Source organism: Pyrgilauda ruficollis, unplaced genomic scaffold (genome assembly GCF_017590135.1).
Source record: "Pyrgilauda ruficollis isolate IOZ18807 unplaced genomic scaffold, ASM1759013v1 scaffold10, whole genome shotgun sequence".
NCBI lineage: Eukaryota > Metazoa > Chordata > Aves > Passeriformes > Passeridae > Pyrgilauda > Pyrgilauda ruficollis.
In genome coordinates, this window is record NW_024508101.1 from 13,574,227 (window position 1) to 13,587,700 (window position 13,474).

The window sequence follows — 13,474 nt, forward strand, 5'->3', positions numbered from 1 at the left end:
TAGGAGTTCAAACGTTCAGTAGCCACTCCAGGGTTTACTGCTTTGCCAGCTCTAAGACAGACTTTCCTCAGAAGAAAAACCAGAGGTGCTGCCCAGCTGTGCCCCAACATCTGTGAGCTGCTTGGCAGGTTTGTATAAAACAGAAATGAAATAACTACAAAGGCAGTTCAAAAACTTTTCACCTTAAGAAAAAAAAAACCTAGTTTTAATACTTTTTTTTTGATCTCAATGATTACATGAGTTGTGGTTTTCTTTGCACTGCTCTCACTTGTTTGACCTGTCAGGATGCACAATATCACTGTCACAGCACTTTACCCTTAACATGAGGCAATAAGATTATGGAACAGCAGATCCCACTCTCACCTATGACCCACTTTGGCACAATAATTTCACTGCAGGAACAGCCTGGGAAACACTTTAAAATTTTTAACACTTAGATTTTTCCGTTGTATATTTATAGCAAGTGGGAGTGAAAGCACAGAAACTGCCAAGTCTGTGTTGTCAAGAACTGAATATAAATTCTTAGGCTACCACACACATGGTCTATAACTGTATCATAGTCCATAGGTTTTGATCCACTTAGCTCTTTAATGAGCTCTAATTACAGCTAAAAAATAAATTAAAACTTTTTTTAAAAGCATCCAGTATTCACATGAATACATCGAGACATGGAAAGATTTACTTTCCTCAGAGGTGTTGGTCATAATCTTCTTATTCCCACTGGTGTTTTGAGTGGGCTTTTTTGCCCAGAAATGAGCACTGAGCATTAACACTGCCTCAAGAGACCTTCCAGGACTCAGCTGCCCTTTTCATCACAGGGCTGGAGAGACTCCCAGGTGCAAAGTGTTTCACTGACTGTGAAATGCATTTTAACAACAGTGACCCAGCTGATACCAGGGTCAAACCCACCTGGAAAGTCTGTAAGAATTTCACTGTGTTTGGCAGCTATGATGAAATGATACCTCTTCTAATAGTCAGAATTATGGCTTACCTCAAAGAGAAACTGAATTACAACAGCATCCTGTCTACCACAGCCATGCACTTTGGTTTCACCACATCCTGAGGTGACAATGCCAGCTTCTTGTGATCCCAAGCAAAAAGCTGAAGTGGATGAATAAATAACCTGGTGGGTGGTTTTGCACCTCCCTGCAGACAGCATAAGGATGCTCTGAGTCCTGATGGTGTTCATGCCAAAAGAAGAAAAAAAAAAGAAAATCAGCAGAATCGCTCTGCCATGGATCTCTAGAGAACATTAAAGAGCAATGCTGCTACGGGCATGAGGACTGCAGTTAAATGTGGTCAGCACCCACACCTGGGAGAAGTGGGTTCCAGGTGCTTACTTCCTTTCAAAGCTATCAGTCTCTGTCATTGCACAGCGAAGCGGCAACAACTGTCGGGACCCAAAGGTGAAACAAGCTCAGAAAGCACGAGCAAATTCTAAAGGGTCTGGACCAGAAGGACAGTAACTGATGCGCAGAGGGTTAAAATATAAAATATAAATAAATAAATAAAAAGGGGGTGGGAAGGAGAAGGGAGAGAGAGCAGGATTTGGGAATTTCTCTTTCCACCATCCGATCCACTTTGACACTCCACTGAGACAGGAACTCCCCAGTGCCAGATCAGCACAGACAGAATAATTATCACCACGCATTTCTGAACTGTCGGGTGAGCGGCAGAAAGGTCACTGGCAGCCCGACTCCAGCTCCAGCAGGGAGGGCTGGCTCAGAGCCGCCCCGCTCCCGATCCGCCGCGGAGCCGCACCCCGCATTCCCGGGCGGCGCTCCCGGCCCTTCCCGCGTCCTGCGGCGCCCCCCGGTGGCGGAACGGGCGCAGCGCAGGCGGGAGCTCCGCGCTCCAACCCAGCCCGCCCTCCTTCCCTCACGGAAGCACAGAACAGCGAGGATGGAAGAGGCCTCTAAGATCGCCGAGTCCAACCCAGGCCTAACACCTCAGCTAGACTATAGCACCAAGTGCCATGTCCAGTCTTTTTTTAAACACGTCCAGAGATGGTGATTCCACCACCTCCCTGGGAAAAGCAGTCCTCCCTTTCTGCCTGGGCACTGTCCAGCCACACCCACCATAAATGACCCACTTTAATCTTCCCCATGGAGGGTTCTTCTTTGAGAGCTCTTTTTTGCTGTGATTTCAAAGGAATAGGAGATTATATAAAACTATGGGAGAGTTAAAACACATCATTTTCTTTTTTAGCAATCATAAAAAAAAATCTCCACAAAATGTTTGGGTTTTATAATTTGGATAAAGATTTCACTTTGTGTTCTATTTCCTGGTAGGAATTTATCTTCCTTTCCTTAAAAGGTACAGTAAGTGCAGAAACAGGGGAAGGAGCTCAACAGAAAACATACGCATGCTACTTACTTGGGTGACCCTGCAAGAAGGGCACCTTACTGTCTGCTTCTCGTGCAAATTCAAAACAATATATCTCCTTTTTTAAAGAAACATTTTTCTTAGAGTGAGTACTCCTTTATTGTACTTCTTGTGACTAATGAGATCCTCACAAATCTTTGTCAATATAACAGGGGAAATAGTTTAAAGGACTTAGTTCTAATCATCATTCTAATACTTCTTGGAATTATTTTTAAGAGGATATCCATTAATCAAAAAAAAAAATAAATTTAGAGTCCAAATTCTTCTTTCATTATGCTATCTCCTGAAATTTTTCATCAGACCAGGGCAGCAGATGAAAAACAAGGAAATAATTACAACTCCACGATTCCGTGGGCAAGCCAACATCAACCTAATGTCCTAGGAACACATGTTTTCCATAAAACATGACATATCAGACGGATTCATGGATCAAAATGTTGTCCCTCTTCCGATGTCAGAGAGGCAGAAGTGTTTGGTGCAGAAGCCAGCTCTGTGTGCCTTATTCCAGCTGAGAGTTTCCATCAACAGAACAATTCTCTAGTGATTAATTACAGCCAGCATCTGGCTCCTTTGTATCACCTGAACAGCAAAAATCTCAGATCAGTACAGAGATATCTGTCCTTCCGTGTAGCAGGCAGTGAAACCCATACGACAGCATGTTGTAGTTAATTATTACACACTATCTGTTAATTCTTGGAATAAATTAATGGTATGAATCACAGCATTAAGTGCCACTACAAGTGACTGATGGAAAGGGATAGCAGATTGCTACATAATAATAAAACAAGAATAATAATAATAAAACAGAATAAAACAAGCAAAAAGAGATACAGAGCTTCTCTTTTTACTTAGTATTTTCTGTTAATCATTGATCTTTAAGGATCTTAAGGATCTTAATTTCATCTGATTGATCTACTTTAAAGGAACAAGGTGAACACCAGAACACTTTTAATCATATTTTTTCCAAATGGATTTGCTAAAAAAGCGTTGAATTTTCATCAAAATGAGTATTTTCTAAAGCCACTTGGAATAATCCAGTGTAAACCTTCAACTGACATTCTTAGAGAATTCTCAAGAATATCTCAGATTTTTTTTTTCTCTGAAAAACAATAGCCAATTTGGAGATCATTGTAGCATTATATTAGGACTTCCTCTGCTTACTACTACCTGGTATTTTTTTTTTAAAAATTGTTATCATATTACTGCATCATACAATTCTAAAAGATCCGTCTCACACTCTCCACGGTCCAATTAAGTTTTCACTGTTTAAGATCACTGAGAAAACAAAATTTGTTGTTGATAGTACTATTTACCTTTTTTATTAATAATTTATGCATATGTAGCATATATAAACCAGCACAAGTACACAAACAGTTACTTGAGGCCTTCGTGAGTAGCTTCATCAGGAACATGCATAATTTATTTCTCATCTCTCTTTTAAAATAATATTTCAAGTACTCTCCTAACCACTACAGAAGTGCAGCAATGATCCTTTTTCAATGATCTTTAAATGCATTTACTTTTGGTTAAGCAGGCATAAAGCACATGCTTTGCTCTTTGGCAACTTGATGGGGGAAGACATGAAGGTAACAGGAGAATTTAGCTACAATTCCTTTAAACACAGGTCTTGTCTCTTTCAATAAGCACAGGTAATCACGTATTCAGTAAATGTTTAAAATAGCCATTCACTATAAAATCATTTTAGGAGAGATATGCAAAATCTCACTCTATATGACTAAAATTCAACAGATTGCACTACACTGCAGCTTTACAGCTGGATCTCTAGACACCCATTACATTTTGTGAGCTGTTTGTGCTGTAGCTTTTGATATTCTTAAAGGATTGACGGCATCCATTTCCTTTCAAATAGGGTCGTTTTCAATTTAGCAGCATTCAGCAACCTGCAAATCTGAGTCTGCAAGGCGCTCTTAAGAATATCACTTTCAGAGGATGGATGTTTTCCAGGTGGTTTTGCACAGAACCATGAAATGCAGCTGCTGCGAAACCTTTGATGAGACATAAGTAGAACAACATCAAAAGTGCGCTTCTTTTTGAGCAAATACATGAAAGCACAAAACTAGCTGACAGTATCACATCATGGAATTCATTTGAACTTGCAGACAGAAACCAAGAGGAAAGACAATTTCTGTGGCCATTGCTTGGAGCATGGCCTATCCCGGATGCAAACAGAAAAGGATTTTTAACTCTGTGTCTGATTCTATAATGACAAAGCTGGAATTAAATCTTGTGAATAGAAATAGACACACAGAAATGCACACATATATTTTCCACTTGTTATTGTACTGCTACAGCAAGGTGTGGAAGCTAAATTCACAGCCTGACACTGCCTCTTAGAAGGTCCAGCAGCTGGTAAGGACAGCACTGCCCAGCAAGCCCACGGCAAGCACAGCACACTTACCCCCACTTATCTCCTTTGCTAACAACAAGCCCAACCTAAAGTGTTTCATCAAATATTTATAAAACAGAACACTGGCTGCTGTAGAAAAGGTCACTTCTCTAGGCAGAAATCATTGATTCCAATGTTAGTAAATGTTTAAGTTCCTTGTGCTTAAGGCATATACTCCTTTATATCATTTATAATTTTGTGCAGAAGAGGAAAATTTCAGATGACAAAGGCACCTTTCTGATTTCCCTGTGCCTTAGAGGACTAACACTAACCCTAAGGGGACTAACACACCTTGTCTACAAAGATTTTTAATTTGCTTATTGTCCTGAAACAAACTTGATTCTGTAGCACAGAGTAAAGATATAAAGTTATTAACATAAATTATGATAAGTGAAAATACTTTTTAAAACTTAAATTTATTTAGCTGTAAATTAATTTTTAAGTATCCGGTTATTATGTTTATTTTCACTTTAATACACCTTCATTCATATTTGTTCCTTGTTATTACTGCAGTTGAAAGTACTGCTTTGCATTTCAGTTCACTAAAGTCCCTCAATACTTTGCAGTACAAAAAAGTTCCCAGCAACTTTATTGGACTCAGAAAACAAAACAAAATAAGAGAGTTTAATTTCAGCGTCATTTACAGCCATAATGAGCAGTAAATACTGTTAAGTATAAGGAAATTTCAGATCTGTTAACCTGCAAGGATGTCTTCCAACAGAAACAGAAGCTGAACACACTCAGTTCATGGAGTCACAAAGCCTTGGCAGAGTTTTGGTGGCTCTTTCCCTTTTATTGCTACTCCCTTAGGTGCTGTTAGATTTCCTGGGAACATCCTTGCCAACAGCTGTGGTCTCACAGCCATTTGCATCTTTCTGGTCAAAATTATTAATTTCAGCTTTTTCCTCTCCTGGTTCTTAGAGAGCAGCCACAAGAGAAACAAGGTCCTTGTCCTAAGCTTGGCATGCCCTCCCCTTTACTCTCATCTAGGTGGGCTGGTTTTACCCCAAGTTATCCTCCTATCCTGCCTGGAATTTCTAAACTATTTGGAGAGTTTGGGCTTTGTTTTTTAACTTTGTCTTAATTTTTAAGAACCTCCATCATAGTGATATTTTAATGCACAAGACATGTAACTAGTTATTTATATTGTTTAAATAGTCTTGCATCCATGGCAAATTTTGCCCCTGAATAACTGTCCCAAGCTGGCCCTACTCATGCACATACATACAAGGAAATTCAGTTAACATGCTTGCATATCTGCTATTGTAACTGGCATTTACAAGGCACTCGTGAATTTTTGTGCATTTTACAAAAACTTTTTTGCAAGCTGAACAAGTGTTCTGTTTACAACACTAGAAACGTCAAAAGGCAGTGAAGAAGAAATCACCTTTACACAAAAGCTGGACAACAGCATGGGAGCACAGCTGTGTGTCCCATATTGCTATCCTGAAGGATGACTTCAATTTTGTTGTTCTATATGTGTCTTTTGTCAACACCACAAATGTTCAGCCTGGCTCCATATATAGAGCACTTCCTGATGGGTACAGAAGGATTTTTTCCTTGTTGCTATAGGATATTTACACTTTCAGGAATGCCTCAGTTGGGAGCAGCACTTAAAATATATCAGCAATATTTCTTTGACATCTGTCACACACATTTCAGCACAGCCCTTTCCAACAATGTATTCTCATGAATCATCTACTTAAAATCTACCTCATGTGCCAAAGACATGGTGATAATGGAAACCTGACAGTTTTTTGGATTTGTTACTCTGATGAAACCAGGCAATATGCTGAGACAAGTCCAAGCACCTACAGGGAAGGAGATGGAATGATACAGTTGAATTCCATCTGTGTTACAATTACTTGGTGAATTATTCACATTACTTCCCATTCCACACCAGGGTAGTAAGTCAGCCACCACTGATCACCTTAAAAACAGAGGAACATCAGTTTTAATCAGGTAGCCTAAGCTTGCTGCTAAAACCCTAGAAGGCACAGCCATCAGGGAGACAGCAACAAAGAGATTTAGGTTCAAGAAGATATAAACATGTTTAACCTCCGTTTGTAAGCTATCACCAACTCCCCTCTTTCTGAGAAGGACTGAGGCACCCTTAAGACTTTTGAAAAAGATTTTGTTGCTAAATAATTTTTTCTTGTGAAAAAATCCTTAAAGATTTTAAGAACTTAATATAAATATCTCTGCATTAAGCCAGCCAGCCAACTCAGTGCTCCAGCTCCAATAGATATCAAGAGTGAATGTAAAGGAAAAAAAAAAAAGAAATAACTTGGAATTATAACACTGAAGTATATTCTCACAACTTCCACCATCTTGCACCTTAGACATCTTGACCCAGAGCTGATATATTTGTGCTTCCCCCTCCTTCAAGAATTTTCCTTTCACAAATTTGCATAGCCACTTTTTGAACTCGCATAGAATCTACAACCTGGTAGAAGGGTTCCACAGCCTAATTCCATGGTGAGAACTACATAAGGCTTTGTAGCTCTTCTATGCCAAAAACCTGAAACCGACTGGAGTTCCTTCTACAGTTATAGTGGAACTCTTACAGCATGTTCCATACACAAATTTTCAATCAGTAATTTGGAGATGATCCCTGCTATGAAAACCTGTTGTACAGAATCTGCCAGGACTCAGTGGGAAAAGTGATGCCACAGCCGACCTGCGCATTTAGCACTTAGCTGAATCTCTGTCCTTGAGATCAGGAACAGCACCTGCCAAAGCAGGGAATGCACATGCATCAACTACAGTCTGAAACAGAGAGATGTGCAAGCTACAAACCCTTTTAGCAAAAGGACTGGGGAGAGAAGGATAGTGTGAAATGTAATTTCAGAGTAGAAAAGAAAGGATATTCATGTTCGTAATGTATATCCAACATCCACAAGTGCCTCACATTACATCTAAATGCTCCCATGAAGGAGAATCATTACAACAGGCCTGTTCAAGTAACACCAAGAGCTGATGATTTTGCCTCACTGACCATTCTGTAATATTTTGTAACTGTTATTCTGCATTATAGCCCACAAGCAGCAGAGTCTTTTGAAGATGCAAACCTGAAGTTCACTATCACTTACAAAAGCACATACTTTGCCTTTTAACACTTGTTGTGAGTTTTGTTTGCATGGGTCTTTTGACAATTTTGATATTGCCTCTATAATAGATTTTCAAGAATGCACTGAGAACATGGCAATCAAATTTGGAGCTCTGCAAAATTCTGGTATCCCAAGGAGGGGCAAACCCAAGTCCATTATCTGTAATGATACCCTCTGGAAACACATGCTAGACAAGCCATGCTATGGGAGAATTTTCCATTAATGCATGAAAAAAATCTATTTCTTCTTTGGAAAAGCAACAATCTATCACAAGGTGCACTTGATTTATTTCACACTGCCCCACTCTTGCTAATTTGCTGGAAATCTATTTTAGAATCTGCACTGGCTTTACTGTGTTTTATGCCTAAAACTATCTGATCAATAATGAATTTGCTTTGCAAAGGAGATGAACTTGATGGAAAGTATCAAATATGGGTAGTCCATGAGGGCTTGAAAAATCTCAAATTTTCAGAATTCTTTTTTTCAAGATTTCCTCAGAATGAAACAGCACATGCAAAATTGACCTGGAAAAGAACTTGTGGTTTTGACATGAGAATACGTACTGGTGTACGTATTAGAGGCAGAAAGGTAGTTATTTTCTGTTCTCGTAAGCACCATTATTTTGTATTCATGATGACAGCTTACTGATAATTATGTGTTAGCTATCCATACATACACACTGATATTTATACTGTCCTTGCATGCCACTTACAGAATGTGGGTTTTACATGACATGGTCACTAAGCTCCAAATAGTCCAACATATTTTGTACCAAAGTCAAAATGCAGTTCAGCTGTGAACTATCAAATCCCCTAAGGAGAGATGATCTTCCCAATGAAGAGCCAATATACACAATTTAGGCTTTAGATCTCTTTCATTCCCTTTTATGGCAGATATTTTATTTTACTTGCTGTTAATATGAAACACTGAGCATTTTATTTTGCTTATAAACTACTCCACCTTAATTTAAATACAGGCATCAGGCAGAATTCCTTAGAGTCTATACTACAAATACTGAATGCAACACTAGTAAGAATAATAGCTTAATAGGTTTCATCTAGTGGGCATAATTTGTGCATGTTTTTGTATACTCATCTCATTGCAATAATCTCTTAACCTTGAAATGTGCTTTTTTGTTTTTAATTTTGTATGATTTTCATCTGAAAGGATAAAAAAATTCATCCTGGGAATTACTTTACACTAGTGTGTGACCTAACATTTCTTATCCTCAGATAGCTCCGTGTTCTCTGAGGAACTAATGAGCTAATCACAGATGGAAAAAATACATACAAAAAATTTGGAATTTTTTTGCATGAGCCTACATGAAATAACACCTAAGGCTCTTGGGTTCCCTCTTACTTCCCTGAATTGATTTAATGTGCCACAAGTCCTTTGGAATGCAGTCAAAACAGGCTGCTACCTTTTTATCTTGGAGGGATACATTATGAAAGTATTCTCCTCTTTTCATCCATAAAGAAATCCCATGGTACCTTGACACAAATCTGTCTTTCTTTTGTCTCAGATGAGGATTTCACAGGGTCCCTTATTTAGAGAAGTATCTTCTCACCTCCCACCTGCCCCCTAAGTTACTCCTGACAGGCACACGCCATAATAAGAGTGTGAGGTTCAGTTAGCAAATCCTCTGGGGAACTGGGCAGGAGCAATGCACACATAAAACATTGATAAACAGGCACATATCTTCCCAAGTACCTGGAAAAGGGAATGTCTAAAGGACATCCACTGGGTTTTATCATTTTAAAAATAGAAAAAATAATCAGTATTGGAGGAAGATGCAAAGGATGGAAGTGCAGATATACTTAGTCTGCCCAAAAATTTATTTTGTGTAGGATTTTGCACAGAGGAGGCCAAATTTTCTCACAAGAAGGTGGACTAGATCATTAATGGGAAATTTTCTTAAGCAGTATACATTCACAACCCCAATTTTGTAAAAAAGTTTGAAAATATCCAATAAATTGATCTCCCAACCACCCTCCCTCTAAAAACGTAAAACACTAAGAGAATCTATTGGGAAGAATTTCTACAAGTACATGGCTATTGAATTATAAAAAAAAAAAAAAAAAAAAAAAGAGAAAACACACCAGTAGTGCATTACACATTTAGAAACATTAACTAGTGAAGTGAAGGTCATCACAAATGAAAGAATGAAGCTCAAATGTACATTAGAAACTATTGCCAAGAGTATGGACCAGACTGTGCAGTGTGGAATCTGTGGGATCCATCTGGCTAGTGCACAAGAAAAACTCCATCTTCCTTGGTACTTATCAAGTCAGATGATTCTACAGTAGTGTGAAAGTTCCCTCAGTTTATTTCAAGATACAAAGTGCTGCAGACATATGCTTTCAAAGGCTGCCGAGACAAAAAATTATCAATTTTGGAACAGAAGGGCTATTAGAGGTAATTCAGTTTATTGTATGTACCAGGGCTGAAAGTGAAGAAGTTAACTTCTATCCACAACCAATTCTCAATTTTATTTTTTTTTTTTTAGGAAATGATGCAGCTATGAAAAGAGCTAATTAAGACAACACAGCTCCTGCTGTCATGACGGAGATGGAATCCACTACATTCTTCGCCAGCTCTATAGCAGCAGGTTTCTATACATTTAATACTAACTTTTCAGGTCACATTGCAAAGCATAGAGAGTTGTTTTGAAAACTACAGAACTCCAAAGAAAAAAATAATCAAGGAAGAAGATAAAAGCAAGCATATTTATGGACATGTAGCTGTTCATATGGATTGATTCATAAAAACACAGCATTGCCTGCTCCAGAAAGAGACCTCTGAGTGCTTTATGTACTTCAGAGAAGGTTACATATCTTTAAAAGGTAGTCAACAAAAGTAAAAATAAATGTTTTCACATTTACACTTTGGCAAGAGCTCCTCTTGTATTTAATGTGGTACAAATCTCACTTGCGGAGCTCTTAACTTTATTCAGTGAAGTTACCTTAATTCAGTGATTGTTCCTAGGTATACAAGCCCTTGGACAACTGCATGCTTTTCTGCCCATGGAACTGTGCACCCTAAGTTGTGAATGTATTCTAATCTCACTGGAACTGAGCTCACAGATCAATTTCCACCCTAGCTCCTAACAGACTTTCACATGTTGGTGAACACAACATGTCTGCAATTTAATATCTGACTACTTTTAAAACTCTCCCAAGTAAAGCAACATGAACATTTGAAGAGCGTGTCTGAAATTCACTAGCAGATACATTTGTGTATTCAATGCTTCTCTAGTAATTTTTTCAGACACAGACCACACAAGCACATTTCCTGTTCACTTTAAACTCAAGGCCAAGGACTCATTCTCCTAAAGTCAAACACATGCAAATTATATAATAAGAATTTATTTTAGACCCTTGAGAATTTTTCTTACCCTTGCTCCCACATGTGAACAATGAGAGCAGTGACAGACTGATATCTTTAATAAGAAAAAAAAAAAAAAATCAATGCATTCTTTTTTCTTCTTTTGTTACATTTTCTAGCACAGAGATACCATTATATGTGATATTAAATCACTTCACTGTTTCAACTATATGAGGAATTTCAGACAAAGACTAGAAGCCACCTACACCAATTGCTGCCTAAGTGTTTCTGTGGATTCATGGCTGTGTAACTGACACTCAGATCCTTTGCTCAAGTTTCTGCTATGTGATTTCACTTCACTCTGATCACTAGGACTCTTTCAAACAAGTCAGTTTTCCAAACCCAACCCAAGTTTAATATGCAGTTTGTGCCTCTATTTAAGTCATTTCTAAAAGCAATGTGTCACTGGTGTCCAGACCTACTGCCCACATCTTCAGGCAGCCTCAGGCAGCCCTTGTAGCAGTGCCCAGCCAATCCCAATAGTGCTCCCCAGAAAATCCAGCACGGCTCGATGGACCTTTTGAATAAAAGGAACTGCTTGAAATTACCTGGCAATTCTTCTGAACTACACTGCATCATGTCCTTTATAGAACCTATGAACAGTTCCAGTTTACTTTTATTCTAGGCAGTCATGAAGATTAGAGATAAAAAGATAAAAACAGCACATACAACTGGCTAAACACCAACAGGTTTGCAAACTATGGGTATAAAAACACTTGCTACTATGCCAGTGGGAGTTTCAAATGGCTAAGGGATATAGGGCTGAATTTTTTTTCACCTATTAGTCCAATATATTTCTTAATGCATGAACACTGAGTAATATCTTGAGAACTAGAGAAACATTAATACATTCTTGATTCAAGTGAATGCTAAGCATTAGTACCTCCCTTAAATAAGGCAAATGCACTAGAGAGAACATGATGACAGTGTTAAAGTTAATGACCCAGTGCAACAGTATTTAAAACAGATTTGGCGCTAGCTTAATCACATTAATTGCCACATTGGACAAAGTGGAGAACAATGAATACATTGTCCCTGAAGTCCTGAAGCAGCACCTTGTCCATTATAAGGATGCAGTGACATTCATGATCTCCAGGTATCTGGAACTTTGAGTGTACTTTGTTTGTCCTGCTACATCAGCTAACTATGAATTATTAATCTAAGCAGTCTTCAAAGTATTTTTTCCCTACTCTCTGAAGTACCTTTAACAAGGCAATCTGTCTCTTTACTTAATCACAGCAATGCTTGTCAAAGGCTATTACCAGTTTGAGGATAAAAGGGTGAGAAGAGGAGAATGTCATCTGGTGCTACTACCCTAACATGACTGGCACTCAGCTTTAAGTAAGTGTACTCTTCCCTTTCCTAAAAAAAATTCACCAGAAAGGAACTGGATTTGTCAGAAAGCACCAACAGCCATTCCCCCAAAAGTAACCCCAGGTCTGCCATGATCTGGGTCTGGGAAGTTGACGGAGCCTCATTTTATGCGAAGTTTCAAGGTGATGAAGAGTGGCTGCACTGTGCTCCTGTAGCCACTGCAGTCTCCTGCTGCCCACAGCCACCTGAGTCTGTGCTGGGCTGGGGGGGCTCTCTTTCCTACAGACTCACAGTCTAAGTACATCAATTAATTCATTGCCCCTCAGACATTCCTCCCTCACAACCAGCCAGCAATGCACAAGAGTTCCCATCGTTCCTCCACAGGTTCAGAAACAAAGAATGAGTAGACAAAAGAGAATGAGTAGAATAAAAAATAAATAAATAGATACACAACACTGTCACACTGTCTTCACTTCTGTGCAATCAATAGAAAAAACAAACATGGCCAAAAAGACATGAACTAAGTCAGGATGCTACAAAGCACATTGGTCTGATTGGTTAACATTATTAAAGATACATAAAACAGCATGTGTGTTACAAAAATCAGAATTCACATAACTCAACTGCTGTCACAGACATCAGACATTTAAAATAGGATCATTGACAAAAGAAAATGAGAAATAACTGGAATAGGATTTCCCATGACACAATGCACACAGTCACATTAAAAAGTCCTATTTTCATTCCAAAATGTCTAAGGTCTATACTCACTAGTGAAATAGATAATATCACTAATCAAATAACCTTGTAGAATAAAGGCAATACTCATACCTTTTTAAATAGATAAAGGTTTTCAGCAGAAAAAAATCCAAAA